The sequence below is a fragment of the Macaca nemestrina genome, chromosome 16 (genome assembly GCF_043159975.1).
Source record: "Macaca nemestrina isolate mMacNem1 chromosome 16, mMacNem.hap1, whole genome shotgun sequence".
Lineage (NCBI taxonomy): Eukaryota > Metazoa > Chordata > Mammalia > Primates > Cercopithecidae > Macaca > Macaca nemestrina.
The window spans coordinates 48,166,637-48,184,556 of NC_092140.1; the positions used below are offsets into that span (position 1 = coordinate 48,166,637).

The 17,920-nt window shown below is 35.6% G+C and overlaps 1 long non-coding RNA gene across 1 annotated transcript; it reads right to left on the reverse strand.

Moving 5' to 3' along the window:
• Positions 1-3,504: 3,504 nt before the first annotated feature.
• On the reverse strand, positions 3,505-14,540 carry LOC112428054 (uncharacterized). The gene is made up of 3 exons (XR_003019917.2): positions 14,344-14,540; positions 5,911-5,973; positions 3,505-3,869 (listed from the first exon to the last, which is right to left on the reverse strand). It is a non-coding gene; the product is annotated as an uncharacterized lncRNA (long non-coding RNA).
• Between the last annotated feature and the right edge of the window lie 3,380 nt (positions 14,541-17,920).

Here is a 17,920-nt window from a genome sequence, read left to right on the forward strand (position 1 = left end):
CAGAATTATAGTTTTATGTGTATATGTTTTGTCTTGGAAGAACTTGCGGCTAGAGTTTCCCCAAAAGCAGTAGTAGGGGAATTTCCACAAGAGAGTGACCCAAATTGTCCTGAAATGGGGTCAATTTGGATTGCAAAGAAAAACACACTCAACACCAGGGTAACCAATCAAAGCATTTATTAAGGGAACTACTTACAGAGTGCTGCAGCATTTCCTTGGGCAGACAACAAGAAAAAGAGATGTTCAACCTAGGGCATGTCTGCAACAAGGGTGTTAGGACAGGGAGTTTATATGAGAGTTTAAGGAATTTGGCTTAGGGCTGGGCTAGTTTCTTTCAGTGTTTTGGGAAACTACCTAAACACTTTACTCAGCGCCCAGGAATGTTCAAGACACTCTTTGTTTCTAGGTCAGGACAAGAGAAAAAGTCAGGGGACCTGGGAGATCCTACAACATGTGTGCTTATTTGCAATAGCTTACAATTACAGGTGGAGAAGCAATGCATAAAAAAGACAAAGGTAAAAAGTGAAATATATAAATAAAACCGTGATCAAGTAGGAATAAGAAGCAGATACAAGAAAGAAAAATGTATATTAACAGATAAGTTAAAAGGAAAACAAGAAACCCTGTGCATAATTGATTTGTAATCTAAACGCAAAACATATCCTTAGCCTAATGTAAATATATTTTTAAAAGTGAGAAGGTCTGAAAAAAGTATAATCACTCTAACTTCTTCAGGATATGTTTGATATTCTACTTCTATTTCTCTATTCCCAGAAGCTCAGTCAACTGTTTGTACTTAGAGGGTTGTAGCTTTGCATTCCTTCAATTTGGGCATGTATAGGTAAGGGCATATCTTTAGCATTTTTGCTTTACAGCAAAAATCATATTACTGGTTTAGTGAAAGTTGTGTTTATTTACTTACAGAATTTTTCTCAGTGTAAGAATGCAGTAGATTTGTAAATCCATTAGATATTAGGAAGTTATTTAAAAAATGAGAAAGACTAGAGCTGAGTATAATCTAATTTCTACAAACATGTGCCACAAATGAACAGTCTACTCTCTTATTCATCTGTCTATCATCTACCTATCGTCTGTCTATCTATCTATCTATCTATCTATCTATCTATCTATCTATCTATCATCTATCTATCTGTCTCTACCTTCCCTATCTTCCTACCTATAGCCATCTTTATTCTTATATCAATGAAATTTATGTACAATAACTCTTCATGTACTTTGCGGATTTTTCTGTAATTATAATGAAGTCTCATAAATTCAGAAAATAATTATTTGCATTTCCTAATTAAATTTTCTAGGAAATTGACCATATGGTACAGCATAGTCCTTAGATGCTGCTTATTCTGGTCTGGACTGGCTTGGGGAATGAGTTTGACTGGCAGGTAGTGCTAAAGAAACCTAGGTTTAAAGCAGCACATAATCTGCTTTGTAACATAACTCACTGTTTCTATTATCACCCATGAGTTTAGTTTGTCATTTGAAAAAATTGTTACTATCCTCACTAATGTTTTTCTTATTGTACATTAATACCTTTCCTTATCTTACTTTTCCACCTACATATATTAAAATAATAATAAATTTGTCTCTAACTTAGTTATTTTTCTGGGTCATATATGCTTTGGAGTCTAGTGTCTGCCCCAAATGTGTAAAACAAGCACAGTATCCCTTCTCTACTACATATTATAATTTTAGTCTATAAAGCAATTGTGGTTTGAATATGTCCATTTAAAAATTCAGGTATTGTCAATGTGATCGCATTAAGAAGTGGGATGTTGAATGGTAATTAGACCAGGAGGGCTTCTCCCTTGTGAATGAGTTGAAGGCCCTTATTGGAGAGGCTACAGGCCACATTCAGTTAGCTTACCATTCTGCCTTCCTTGGAAGCAGATATCAGCCCTTACCAGACAACATAACCTACTGGCACCTTGATCTTGGACTTTTCAGCCTTCACTCTATGAAAAATACATTTCTGCTCTTTATGAATTACCCAGTCTCAGGTGTTCTGTTATAGTGCCCAAAACAGACTCAAACAGCACCCAAATACTGTTTATGTTCTTTTGTGTTCAATTGTCATGGTACTTTGACAAAAGAGAGTAATTATTGTATCAGAAAAGTAGTCTTTTTCAAATTTCATGTTTAGCCAATAGAAGTCCCCAACTTTATACAGCAGGAATTCAAATAGCATTATTTCATTCAATGTCATTTTGTTATAACATTGATGAGGAAATAATTAATTTCTGGCTGGGGCTACTGTCTGAATAAGAGTGTCCACATTCTCCCCATGTCTACATGGGCTTTTCGAGGTGCTCCAGTTTCCTCTTACATCCCAAGATATACACATTAGGTGAATTTGTTTGTCTAGATTGTCCCATCTGACTGCCTGTATCTGTACGTGTGAGTGCACCCCAAGATGAGTCAGTATCTGATCCAGAGCTGGTGCCCGCCTTGTACCCCAAGCTGCCTAGATGAACTTAGGCGACCCTCAACCCTGAACTGTAATAATTGGGTAAGTAATTATTACACTTGTTTTTATTAATTTTTCTTAAATGTATGTACACCTTACACCTTATATTTGTTTCAATGTTTAATATTAAAAGTGTTTTGGGTCATTTTTCAGGGTTTGATGATATTTTTGTGACCCAAGTATGATGTGAGAACTTAACTCTGGTTTATACCAAGTGGCTTATGATAAAATAGATTTTATTATAGTTTCCAAGAACCTATCAATAATGTTAAGTGAGGAATTACTGTATTTATAATTTTAATTTGGGGAAATTCATTGTATTAAATAATGAAACATCATTTATAAATTTAGGCCAATTTTGCCTATTAGTTTGGTATGTACAAAAAAGTATATAAAAATATATATATTATGCACAGAATGCCCCATTGCTTATCTTATCTGCATCTGAAATATTAAGATATTTCAGAAATGTGAAACTCCAAAACATTAGCTACTCCAGTGAGGGAGATGAGAAAGAACCCTGAACAGGCTTTTTTTTTTTTTTTTTTTTTTGCTTTCCAGTTTATTTTTTTTAATAAAAACACAAATAAACATTTGAAATAAACAAAAAAAAATAAGAGGCAGAAAAAAGAAAATAGGGCAATGGAGACAAAAAGAAAAGAAAGGAAAAAATAGAAATAAAAACATAAGAGAGTGGAAGAAAGAAGAGGGAGAAGAGGTAGGGAAGGAAGAAAATAACGAGGGATTATAATAAAAATTATATTTAAATAGTGTCTAAGTTTATATGTGCCTCACAACCAAATAGAAACTCTAGAAAGTCATTGGAAACCCACTGGCTTAGAGGTAGATATACTTCTTCTTTTATTACTGAACTTTCTAATTTTCTTAATCAGCATGTAATTTTTTGTGCATAAAGCCATTCTGGTATTTTAAAGAGCTTTATAAAGGATTTCTAATTTTTCCAGATTCTAAAATTTTACAAAAGCCTAGATTTTGCCACTTTTAAAACATTCAACACGTTGTAAATTAATGCACCATTTTATTGTTAAAATCAGCCTCGTATAAAATGATCTGTAGCTGAACAGGAGCAATAGCAAAGGTGTGAACTACTTCAAGGAAGTGCTAACTTCAGAGCCCAAATGAGAACATTTAAATGCTAAGATTTTTAGCAACAGCAAACAGATGTTTCTGCAAAATATCTTCTTTTTTTTTCTGTTTTCCAAACTCCTTTTTCTCCGTACATTCACTTTTTCATTCTTCCAGCTTGGACTTTTCTGCCACTTTACCAATTTTCAGTGCCCATTCATCCTTGAAATGTTTCATTTTAACTTCTCCATCTCTCTTCCTCTGCAGTAATTGCAATGTAAGTTGGGCGTATGGTTCTACTCTAAAAAGTGAATTTAGTATTGGTAACATGTACTGGGCTGATGGCACTGCAAACTGAAGGCCATTGTTTTAATCACAGAAACTCACACATCAAACAACATCTATCACAGTGCCTGAACAACTATTCTCAATTCTCAATGATTAACCCTTTGGTGTAAAACATAGTGTTAATTTTTTAAATGACTGCATGATATAGGTATATGCTTGACAATACATATTGTATTGATGGTGACAATCCAATAGTCATTAGGCACTATTGAATTTGAATGGCTCACAAAGGCAGAAATCTACCTATTAATTGTAAATTCCAATTAAATTTGTGATTGCACAGAAATTAACTTTCAAAAAGAGCACAAACACACGTGTCAAAGACAACTTAGATGATTCTAATATCATCAACAAATTCTATATAGCAAACATAAAGTTCTAGTAATGTATCTCTTTAAATATAAATGGAAATAAAATTATCTTTTCTCATCCATAAGTGATTATTTGTATTGACAATTTGCCAACTCCAGGATAGTTTTGATACTGTCTAAAATATCACCTCATCCCCACAAACATCAACTGATGGTGGTTTCATGAAGTTAATAGAACAAAAATGGGCCTAAGTCTCAAAACTCCTGGATTTAAGTAAGGCACATCTTCCAAGTGAACTAAGTGTATGAACTTGTACAAATTTTTTGAGTTTTCTGGGCATTACTTCAGCCAGTGTAAAAGAGTGGTAAATAATCACAAAGATTCCATGCTCTCCTAATATTCTCTGACTAAAATGGCCATGGGCTTTTGTATCTGTAGCAAAATCCCTATTGGATAATTAGAGAAATCTTGATAGTCTGTCTCAATATATCTTTAAAAGAATATGATCATTTATGAGTAGTTAGAATGAGGAACTTTCTCTATGTTGTCATTCGATGTAGCCCTGAACTGAGTCTCTTTCTAAATTATGATCACATCATAAAACTTCACTCCACCATTACAGCTTACTTTGTACTTTAATGTGTTTTGCATATCAAGATTCTCCTAGAAAGTAAATTACCTTAGGGCACATCATACTTTATATCAGCCATTAGCGAATATAAGAACGCAGATTGGTTTATAATCAAAACTTGCAAGATAGAACATAATATATACATAGGACTACAGCCTTGCCTTTAAGGAAGGGAAGGGGACCAAAGAAGGAAAGAACAATTCTTAGCTGCTAACGCAAGTGTTTGGTGGACGAAAAGGTTTACATTTATCAAGGATTAATGTGGTTATGAGATAACTTGAATTTTAATTATGTGAGGTAAACAATGACTGAAGGGAGATTTAACTTGAAGGGAAAAAATAGTAGAGAATGGAGCTTGATATCATTAAATATCAGTATTAGAATAACTTGCTGAGATTGAGGGATTAATATATAAGGATTATAATTGATACAAATGGGTAGAAATTACAAGAGGGAATTACACTGAAGTGTTGGCATAAACTTCTTATATTTATAGTTATTTGAAGACAGAATCCTGTGTTTATAAAGACAGCAGTGTCTTCATTCTTAGAAATTTTATATAAAGTTTGAAAAGTCATTGTCAGAATTTTTTGTAGACAAGATGCTTGCCTGAAATGAGCATTTAGATTAATATTCTGTAAAAATAGTTTTTAACGTGGATCAAACTATTCATAACCCTTATTGGTATATGATGTGGTAATTATAACTTAACATACTTTTACCTTTAATTTATAGTACTTTTTTCTAAACCATATCTCATAAATGAATGCCCAGCTTACCCATATGAAATATTGACTTTACCTTTATAGAAAATTAAATTTAGTACAACCTTTGTAAGGAAAGCAATGTTCCTATTATAAATACGTATGAACTCCACTTGAATTATAGCAATTAATTATTTTAATAAACATGAGGGTGTACTGTCATTGTCATTTTACAGATGAGAAAATACAGCATCCGAATTGAAATAACTTATCGAAGACTACAAATTTAGAAAACAGTTGTGGCCCAGTCTTTTATAACTTCAGAATCTTTGTCTGAAAATCCTTACCATTTCTTTCCTTGTGATGTCAAATATGCATGGTGTGTCTTGAGCAAGCTTTCAAGCAAAGATCTTTAAAAATAGAAGAGACAACAAGCTATCTAAATGATTCAGTTACTTTTTTATATAAAAACACTGGGGTGGATAAATTATCCCCGAAATTTCTTACTGCCTTTATGATGGTAGAGATAAACTGAAAAAAAAAAAAAAAAAAAAGAAATACAATGAAGAAATTTGCACACTGTTATTAGATGAAAAGGTTCTTGCAGTAACTTGTTATAGAAGTCTGTGAAAAGTAGAATTGATTTTTATCAGTCTGATATTGCTCAGAGGAAATAGTCACTGCTTAACACACAAGAATGAGCTAAATTGCCTCTAAGCTGCCATCATCTATATGAATATAGAAGTCAAATTTTAACTACTTTTCCTGGAAAAGATACATATGATGAACATTAAAATAAAATACACATGGTCTTTTCAGAAATTTAACAATTTTATTCAAGCCAGAGACTCTGCCAATTTGCTAAGAAACAAGAATTTTAAGAAATGTTAGGTTCTAAATACAAGGCTATGAGAAAAAGTCTAGCATTACCATACATATCTCAAGATGGTTTTGGATTGAGTATTTTAATTTTTTGAAATAGCCAACAGCTTGTTGGGAGATAACCTAAATTAAGAGTTGCTGCCATGAGAATAATTGCATTTTCCCACCCATTAATATTGTCTAACATTAAATCTGCATTCATTACGGACCAGTGAGATAGGCAGTTTTAGTTATTTTTTTTCCAATTATAGAAAAACAGTAGAAACTATTAAATGTAGACAGAAAAATTATACCCTCAATGGAATGAAGCACTAATAAATCATAGAATAACAGTGTAGGCCTAGTGTTATCCACTTTTCTTTCTTTCTTTCTTTCTTTTTTTTTTTTTTTTTTTTGTTCTTTTACTAGTAGCTACTTCATATAAACCTTATGATGAAATCACATTCAATAGAGTTTGGGGGACTATTGGATTAACTCAAGCTGTCTTTTCCAAAAAGTAAAACATAAAAATGCAGTGTCCATGGTCTTTACTAATTATGTGGTCAGAATTCACAAATGAGGCCACTGAGTTTCTCTTTTAATTTTCTTTGGTTTTCCTTTATATTACTAGAGAAAAGTTTGTATTGGCTTATAAATTTGATTTGCAGGCACTGCAAAGCTCTTCAGTTTATTAAGGCTTTCTGGTAAGATGCTCATGACTGACACTGGAAACCCATCATGTTGCTTCTTTCTGCTACCTGAGTTCATTGAGATGTTCTGAGAGCATGGCATATACTTTCTGAACATTCCTAAGTGAAAGCTGCCTAATCACCCTGAAGAAATACTTCCAAAATATTATTTTTGTATGCTTGTATGCTCTTCTTTCCTCCATTACTTTGTTTTGTATCTTAGAAATAGAACCAGTAAGTTGAAGCAGGAGAAAAAAAATGGAGAAAACAATTTAAATCACTCCTCCTTAAACTATATAATGTGAATATACAATATTTCCAGAATTCCTTAAAGTTTGAAAAAAATTAACTGGACAATCATATTATTGATAAATCAAATAACTTCTTCCATCCTGCTTTAGTCACATTCAATAAGAACGGAATACTTTCTTTTTAAAAATCTGCAGTTTGATCTGAGATATTAATTCATTTAGGGGGTCAAGGCTGCAGTGAGCCATGATCATGCCACTGCACTCCAACCTTGTCAACAGAGCAAGCCTCTGTCTCAAAAAAATGAATAAAATATTAAAATAAATAAACAAATATAAACAATGTTTTAATATATAATACATATTTGAATGTACCTTAGTGTTTTTCTTACAATAAATATCAAATGATAATGCACAGTCTATAAATACATGACTGAATGACTTCAGATAATGATAGTAATATCTTCATGGAGAAGAAATCAGATTTTCTTTAAGCTTAACATTTAAAAAACACAATTGTTCACCCCAAATTTAGAGAAAATACAAAGACTAGCTAAATGTATAGCATTAGAAGCTAAAGTCTCTCTTTGGCCACTTAAAACAATGCCATAGATTCCAATAGCTGGACACATGTCAACAGAGACAAGAAACAGCTGATAATAGATGAGTCTCTCTACCCAATTATTTAGCATGTTAAATGAGAGCCATTTCATTTTAGGAATAACATCTCTTGTTTATGTCATTAATCCCTTCCTTTCTCCCTCAGTACCTTTCTCACTTCCTTCCTTCCCTCCTTCTTTCCTTCCTTCCTTCCTTCCTTCCTTCCTTCCTTCCTTCCTTCCTTCCTTCCTTCCTTCCTTCCTTCCTTTTCTTCTTTATTGATGATTGCTAATTGATTACTAGGCCTTATACTAAGAAGCAAGACACAGTGGCGAATGCAATAGTTGTGGCTTTGTTCTTCACAGAACTAAAGTGACTAAAGTGTCCAAATTATCTAAGAGTCTAAAGTGGAAGGCAGATGGCTATCAAATTTGCATACAAAAACTCTACAATTTTGTACATTGTAAATTATATAATATTATGGTAAGTAGGTTGGAGCCAATGGCCAAATATTTTGAAATAGATTAATAGTAATAGCAAATCCAGTAACAGCATTAGATAGGGTAGTTAAAGACGGCCTCTCTAAGAAAGTAGCACTTAAATTGATACTTGAATAATGATGAAGAGACATCCATGAAAAAGAATGATTGTGGGTATGGGGGAGAATTATTCACACAAGAGAACAGCATAAACAAACAGAATCAAATACTCCAATATGTGAAAGATGAGCAGTGCGGCTAGATGGTAGTGAGTAAGGAGAAGAGTGAATTGGGTCTTCTACGGTGTTAGTAGACTATATTGTCTGTGTAGAGTATACTTACATAGACGGTAGTGTCTATTGCACACCTAGGCTATATGATAGAGTCTATTGCTCCCAGGCTACAAACTTGTGCAGCATGTTATTGTGCTGAATTCTGTAAGCAATTGTAGCACAGTGGTATTTGTGTCTCCAAACATATCTAAACATAGAAAACATACAGTAAAAATATAATATTATAATCTTAATGGACCACTGTTCTATATGAGATCTGTCATTGACCAAAATGTTGTTATGTGGTTATGTGGTACAAGATTTTATTTCCAGGTCACATTCTGAGGTACTGAGAGTCAGTGCTTTAACGTACTTTTCTGTGAGACAAAATTCAACTCATAATAGCCACCTATCAAGGAGCACAAAGAGAAAAGAAACAAAGCCTGGAAAAAAATTTGGGGAATTTCAATGTGTACATTTCTTTTGGTGGAGACACTGATAAAGATTGTGGAGTGTTAGCTAGAAGTAAGTCAGCCTGTATTTCCACCACGTTAAAATAAGAGAATGATTTAAGGTAGGAATGGTAAAGAGCTTCAAGTCTATTGCAAGGAATGGGGGAAGGCAGAAACAGACCTCAGCAACAAATGTAACTCAACATTATTTAATAAAGCAAGAAAATGTGAAGTATCTTAAAAAGATTAACAGAGAAATTATTATTACTGTTATTATTATTATTATTGGGTTTTTTTTTTTTTTTTGAGACGGAGTCTCGCTCTGTCGCCAAGGCTGGAGTACAGTGGCCGGATGTCAGCTCACTGCAAGCTCCGCCTCCCGGGTTCCCGCCATTCTCCTGCCTCAGCCTCCCGGGTAGCTGGTACTACAGGCGGCCGCCACCTCGCCCGGCTAGTTTTTTGTCTTTTTTGGTAGAGACGGGGTTTCACCGTGTTAGCCAGGATGGTCTTGATCTCCTGACCTCGTGATCCGCCCGTCTCGGCCTCCCAAGGTGCTGGGATTACAGGCTTGAGCCACCGCGCCCGGCCGAGAAATTATTATTAAAATATTGTTTTGTAATTTAGGTTTTGGTGTGCTCTGGACACTCAGTAATGAATAACAGCTAATTTCTAAGACTAAAGGGATTCTGTATGGCTAATAAGCCCTCTGCTTTCTATGTATATGTTGGAATGGGGAAAGGTTCCATCCAGCTCACTCTGGAAGGAAATACATTTGGACTTTGATTTTACATTATGTACAAAAATAAATTCTGTCATCCCTAGTGACATAAATGTAGAAAATAAAGCAAATAAAAATGCAAAAAGATAATATAAAAGCTTGTCTTTATAATCTAGAAATTGAGGATTTTAAAAAATAATACTGAAATGTTGAAAATTATATAAGAAAAGATAGAGATATTTGAATATGTAAAAAATATCCAAAATATGGCAAGAGATGTAAACAGCATCAAGAGTCAAAAAATTTGCCTTAGTATTTCTTTTGCTAAAACTTACAATACATAAGAATTTCTACTAAACTAATTTTACAATGACAAAAAAATGAAAGACTTAGAGCAGGAGTGGTGTAAGGCAGAGAAAAGAAGACAAATATGTATATTTTAAAAGTAATATCACATCTTATTTAAGTAAAAGCATGTGTGTGGCATACATGCATATATGTCGATAGAGAAACATACCATTATAGTCTATGAATAGTACTTAATTTAGGATGATAAGAACTTAGCAAGTTTACCTTCTTTAACATATTAATATATTAAATTTGAAAATAAAGCAGAGAAAAGCAATAAATGTTTTGTTGTGAAAAACTGAGCAGATCCAGCTTTTCCAGGTATTTTGGGGGGCGTTCAGTTCACTTTATCTTGCACTAGTTTTTTTTTAATCTACTGAATATTCATGATCCTTCTCTGAGCTAGGGTTTAAAAATGAAAACTATACTTGTTCTTATGGGACTTGTATTCTAATGGATAAAATAGATCTGAAAACAAGTGCATTATTTTCTACTGTAACAAGCACCATAAGGTTGATCAAGAAATTTACAGATAAAGATTTTTTATATAATTCTCTTTTCTTTCTTTTGTCAACTCACACACATTTTGGCCCTAGACAATAGTTCTATTTCTAAACTTCAAATCTTGTCTTAAAGTTAATAAAACAGGGAAATGTACAGGATATTTAAAGGTTGGATTAATAAATGAAAGCAGTAATAAAAATTAACTTTCATAAACATGTGAATAAAACATGGAGATCACAAGAAGGTGTGTATTTTTATTAATATATGCATTTTTCACTGTATTAAAAATGTAACTCCATGTTTCTCATGATAGTGCATAAATATGGCTCAATTTAGTAAAGATAGATGTAATTCATTATAAGACAGGTTAATTCAATGTTCTTTTGAACCCACATTACAGTGTATGTCATTTATGTGCCTTGTTTGGGAAAGGAATAGCTCAAATTAGTTCCATAAGCAATTTGGGTAATTTCTCTAGCTGTCCAAAACTATCAAATGAAGAACAACATTCTACAGTATTGCTTTCCCTGTATTATATGCAATGAAACAAGCAGAAAAGTAATAGAAAACCATGACAAATACGGTTTCACATTTATTCAGTATAGTTCTAAAATACTCCACAAGAAGGTCTAGAGAACTGAGGAGGTGGAAAATATTCTCTCATCACGTTCTTGCACTCTCTACATAAAGCTGATTTGAAGGAGGAATTGCTCAGTAAATAGTTTCTACAGAAGCAGTTTAACCAGTTTCCTAGGGAGCATAGTTGCTTAGGAAACTCAGATACAGTATGGCACAGAGGCTGTGACTGGACACCTGCTGGTGTACACAGTTTCATGCTGCCATTTTTATCCATTTCTTCTCTCTCTCCTGGCTGTGCTCTCATATGGCAGAAGTGCAAAGTTGGGAAACCAGTGCAGTTCTTGGCGTTGGGTGAAGGAAATAAAATTGCTCATCGGTTTACTATAAAGACCACCTTTGGTAGATAAATTTGTTTTTGAGAGCAGATTAGGCAACATGTTTTCTACCCTGCAAAGACTTTCCATTGATCATCGGGATAATCTCTGAGGATTTACCACAATTACAGTCTTTGGAAGCCCTGGCACATTAAGAAATGGTAATTGAATTTCATGAGGGCCATTTTCAAATCTCTGCTCATTTGAGAAAATAAAATCAAGGGCATAGGTGTATGAGGCATACTATAAACCTCAGACTAGTTTCCTAAAAAAGCAATCTTGTATTTCCTTTGAAATATATAATTCATAAATATAAAATATATGTCAGGGTACCCCTTTGAGATATTTCAGTCAATAAATAATTCTGATGTTAAATAACTTTTTATTTTTATATAAAATAAAAATTGCTTGAATATCAAATGTATATGTTTTTATCCTTCTATCTGTATAAATAAATGGGTTTTGGCTTTTGTAAAAGATTGGCACCTCATTTTCAGTTGGTATTATTTTAAAATGTGAAATAACGATGGTAATGTGGGAATGTGTGCTGGAAATGTGACTTGTGGTCTCTGCACACCAGGCTGCCACATTTAGCAGCTGTTCAGTAGACATGAGGAACTAAGCAAGAGAACACAAGCCATTGGACTGGGGACCCCTAGATGACACAGCGTTATAAAAAGAGACAAAAAAAAATAAACTTTGCAATTAGTCAAGAGCAATCCCTTAGGTCTGAGGCTCAGCATTATCCATGGCTTCTGTATTCTGTCTGTGAAGCTTTTAGAGACAGGCAATCACAACTATGTCTCACAAATTTTGTATTGTATCAGATTATAGTAAAATCAGTGATATTTTAGCAGTCAACAATCTCAGATATTGAGAGAGTAGAAGAGAGAAAGAGTGGGCTAAAAACTGAATTCACATTACTATAGAGTTAAAGTGGAATTAAAATAGTTTTACTTAATGTTTAAATTTTCCATTAATTTTGTGTGCTTTGAAAGTTAATAGAATCCTGAGACCCTATTGTTACCACACTGCTTGCTTAGGATGCCATCACACTTCTGATCTGCATCTTCTTTTTATGTCAAGGTTTCCCTGGGCATAAAACACTCATGGGCATTCCCATCTTTCTAAGAAAAAAAAGTAAAGGTCTTACAGTGGCCTACGTGCCCCTCAGCAATCTGGCCTCTCTTTCCCACCTCCCTCTTGCACCCTGCCCTGGCCTCCTCACTCTTTCCTTGTGTGCTCTGCATGTTCCTGCCTCAGATCCTTTCCCTCTTATTCTTTCTGTCTTGAAAACTTATCCCCAAATAGTTGATGGTTCACTTCCCAGTTCCTTCAGGATGCTATTGAAATGTCATCTTCTTAAGAATGTCTTTTTCTATTCCCTTGTCTAGATGCCAATCCTCAGCCCTCTTTATCCCTTTTATCTCTCTTTACCTTTCTAACCATTTTCTTCTTAGCATGCATCATTACATGACATACACACTTATGATTTTGTTCAATTTACCAAATAGAATATAAGTTGCAAGTAGAGGCTCTTTATCTTATTCACTGCTATACTCTAAATATCCAGAAAACTTCCTGGAACCTATCAGATGACCAAAATATTAGTGGTTTGGATGAATGAAGAGATCTCAAGTAATTGAGATATCGTTCATAATCAGGATATTGTTCATAATCCTCGGGAGTTACCTTAGATAACCTACTTACTTTCTCAGATTTTCTGACTGTCTCTTTTCATGAAAGAGAGCAGAGAACCAACTTCAAAGTGTTCCTTAATAACAGATATTCATCTTTCGAGTGGCCCCCCATTGTATTAAAAAAGACAGTTTATCGATCCTTCTTGAGGACTTTAAAATTAAACATATGCACCTCTTTGTCTTATTAATTGACATGGAGACCGTAAAAGGAAAAAAAAAGCTGAAAATAAGCAAAGCATGCTAATCTATGTGTTAATAGTCTATGCTATGGGACACAGTCTGCTTTGGTTGTTTGCTACTTTTAAAAATCAGGTGTTAGAGATAAATATATTATTGTCATAATGACTGAAACAATGCTAAAAATGAGTTGGAGGGTGGAGGATAAAGTTTCTTGTCTTAGCTTGAATTTCCTCAAACATAGACTTGAGATGAGGCATTGTGTGCAGATGGTTTGGGAAGCGATGCCAGGGTGCAGTAGGGAAGAACTAGGGAGAGTGAGGCAGGGAGGAAGGGAAAAACAATACCAACGTGCATTTTTGAGTTTATCGTTATGGGCAACAGATGCTTCTAGGAAGCATGTAGAGTGCTTTTCAAGATTGTCCAATCCAATAATTTATCCATCAGCTTTCACTTCAATTGATCAAAAATTGCTTCTTCAGAGTGTTTATTCCCGTCTTTTTGAGTTGCACTTTCTGTGGGCCCTTCCTCCTTTGTCCTTGGAAGAAATCATGGGGGAGGCATGGGGGATGGACACCTGGGATATTAGTAATAAACAGATGAAAACCGCACCCTGCACTCAATCCATATGCACCCTGCATTAAATCTTCTCTGTTACTTAGTCTTCATGGTCTCTACAAATGATTTAATATGCAATGGTCAGCGAAATAAGCTACAGAAGCTGCAATCATCTTGACTCCAACTGGCCCCCAGGTTGTTAGTGATATTTTTCATCTCACATTTCCACCACCAATCCTAGATATGCCAACCCTTCAAGCAGCATTTCATCTGGCCTTCGTTGCTTGCCTGATGGAGTGACCCAGATCTTCATCTCTGAGAAGTCCAAGCCCTTGAGTTCCTTGACCCTAACCTAAATTGCTCCAGTTGTTTTTCCCCATTCTACTAGGCATGGAAGGCCACCAGAGGCCCAAGAGGAAGTTCCAATGTCAACACATCCTCCCTGCCACCATTATGTAATAGAGAACCCTATTCTACTGTGTTCCCTACCGCAAATGTTCCCACCTCTCATACCTAAGAAACCAAGAAATGTAATCCATCAGAGCCTAAGATTTCAGGGGAAGGAAGCCTACATTCCTCAAGGTGACTGGCAGTGGTGGTGAGAAAGGCCAGTCTTCTTTCATCAATGAACTTGTATGTTTCACTATTCGATTCAAATTTCCTATTTCAAGAAATCATTTCAATGCATACACTGTATTCTTGCAGACAACATTGCAACCCTGAGGAGTGTTTTGTTATACATAGTACCATAGTTGAGTCTTTTATAATAAGACATCCCATTATACCATTAGCCTGGTAATTCTGGATAATATGACATAGGATAGAATCAGTGGATCTCACAGTCATGTTCTCATTGCCACCCTATCTTTTCTATAAAATGGATGTTTTAAACTGAAATGATGTCACATGTTATAAATCTTAGATGTTGGTGTTGTCAGTAAAACTATGGGCAGAGAAGGCAAATCAGTACTAAAGTAAGAGCTAATTTTGTTTTGGTTGAAATGCTTCCCTCCAGGATACAAGGGCTGGAAATAATTATTTTGTCATGAGCGACTGAACTAGTCTCCTTGGAGCCATTAGCACCATTTCCTGGGCTCAGCATTGATACCTGTTTTGTCAACTTTAGACTTTCAAACATCAGTGGAAGGTAGATCTGGATTTTTTGAAAAGAAGCTTAAACCATTGGACCTATGCATAGCTTTCCTTTCTGCTGCCACACTTACTGTATTCATGGCTTCTTCCACAAATACTGGTAGTCAAGAAAATAAGCTGACTGATGCCCACTTAATGCACTTAATGGCCATCCTGTCTATATGGTGTTTGTTGTTGTTGTTGTTGTTGTTTTTGTTTTTGTTTTTTTTTTAGATGAAGTCTCGCTCTTGTTCCCCAGGTTGGAGTGCAAAGGCACAATATCGGCTCACTGCAGTCTCCACCTCCCAGGTTCAAGTGATTCTCCTGCCTCAGCCTCCGGAGTAGCTGGGATTACAGGTGCCCACCGCCACACCTGGCTAATTTTTGTATTTTTAGTAGAGACGGGCTTTCACCATGTTGGCCAGGCTTGTCTTGAACTCCTGATATCAGGGGTCCACCCGCCTTGGCCTCCCAAAGTGCTGGGATTACCGGCGTGAGCCACCATGCCCTGCCAGTCTATTTCGGTTTTGAACATGTCCTATGTGATGTGTAAACTGTAGTGGTCATTAACCTGAGGCACGAAAACTTTTTTTTTTTGTTGTTGTTGTTGTTTTTTGAGATGGAGTCTTGCTCTGCTGCCCAGTCTGGTATGCAGTGGTGCAATCTCGACTCACTGCAACCTCTGCCTCCTAGGTTCGAGCAATACTCCTGCCTCAGCCTCCCATGTAGCTGTGACTACAAGCATGTGCCACTAAGTCTAGCGCTAATTTTTGTATTTTTAGTAGAGACAGGGTCTTGCCATGTTGGCCAGGTTTGTCTTGAACTTGTGACCTCAGGTGATCCACCCTCACCTCGGCCTCCCAAAGTGGTAGGATTACAGGCATGAGCCACTGCTTCCAGCCTTGAGGCACAAAAATCTTCACCAGCATAAACATGAATACTGCTCCTCCAGGCCTCTTTGATTCTGAACTCCTCTCACCTCGTTCCTTTCAAGACCCTCACCAATTGGCTAGAGAAGTGAGCCACCAAGTTACTCCTCCAAGGTTTGCTCACAATGAGGATTCCCCCTGGCACCAGTCTTTAGTGTCACTCCTTGTTATGTGTTGAATTGTGGCTCCCCAAATTATTAGGTTGGTGCAAAAGTTATTGCGTTTTTTTTCAATTACTTTCAATGGCAAAAACCACAATTACTTTTGCACCAACCTATATATGTTGAAGTTGTAACTCTTGGGACTGGTGAATGTGACCCTAATCCAGTAACTGGTGTCTATATAAGAGAAAGGAAAGAAAGGTTTGGATATGGAGACACACACGAGTATAATGTCATGTGACAACAGAGGCAGAGGTTGGAGCAATGTAGTTGTAGGACAACACATGCCAAGGATTTCTGACAGCCTCCAGAATCTAGGATGAGGCAAGGAACACTTGTTTTCTACAGCTTTGAGAGAGAGAATGACCCTGCTGATGTCTTGAGTTCAGAGATCTAGCTTCCAGAACAGTGAGAAAATAAATTTCTGCTGTTTCAAACCACCAAGACTATGGTATATTTTTACAAGAGCCCTAGCAAACAAATAAACTCCTCATTGTTCTGTCTTGATGTGGTTTTATATTTTCAGCTTGTATTAATTTATCAGGCCAACCTATCTGTGAACTAAGCTTCTGTCAGTCATAAGGCCAGAGATATGAGCTGAGAAAGAGACTTTGTTCAAGAAGACAGGGCTTATTACCTGCTTATGTAACTTGTGCCCTCCTAATGTTCTCCAGCCAGTTCCAGAAAGTATCATTTTTATTGCATAATGGATTACTTCTATGGCCACCTAACCTTATGATTTGGTAATTTTATAATACCAAGATGATGATGGGGATAGTCATTGCCCAGTATCTGGTGTTGGGCAGAGTTGCAGCCAATAGTCTGATTACACAGTCACTTGCTTTTTTTGTGATCAGGAATTCATTCACATAGCAGGAACTATTTTAAACACAAAGAATAATTCTCTGTGACTGAATACATGGCCTTGCTACAGTACATTAGCATGAGTTGCAAGCTCAAGTAGGAGTTTCCAGAGACCTCATATAGCTTCTCTGTCTAATATACATAGCATCATTGCAAATGTTGAGTCACACAACTAAGCTCAGGGCATCTTGTACAATATCTTAAACCTATTTGCAAAGCCTTCTCTGCTCCTTGAGCTAAATCTTACTAAAGAGGATCTTTTTTTATCCTTTAAAGAATATTGTTTTTCTAGAGCTCCATGCCTCTATATAGAAAACAGACCTGTGAAAAGCTTCATTCATTGGGCAGTTTGGATTTTCAGGGTCAAGTTTCTTGCTCTCAGTTTTCAAATTCTGCAGGCTTGTGGGTCTATTCAGTCAGGCCCTCCGAGTCAGGGCCTTCCCTGTAGATAACTCTATCTGTAGCCATTAGCTGTCTGATCACAGGTGTCCCAAAATACTGCTGAGAGATAGGGGACATTTTGCTGATTAGGAGTCTGATTTAACTTTTGATCATAACTCAGGAGCTCCAGTCAGACTTTTCTGGATTCGCTGCTATATAGACTATGTAAGAGCTATTAATACAATGGTAGCTTAATTCATTCTCTGTAAATATTCCTTTTGAGTAAATCTCCACCCAGAGAAAGATGTTCTTGCATCTATGGACATAAAACC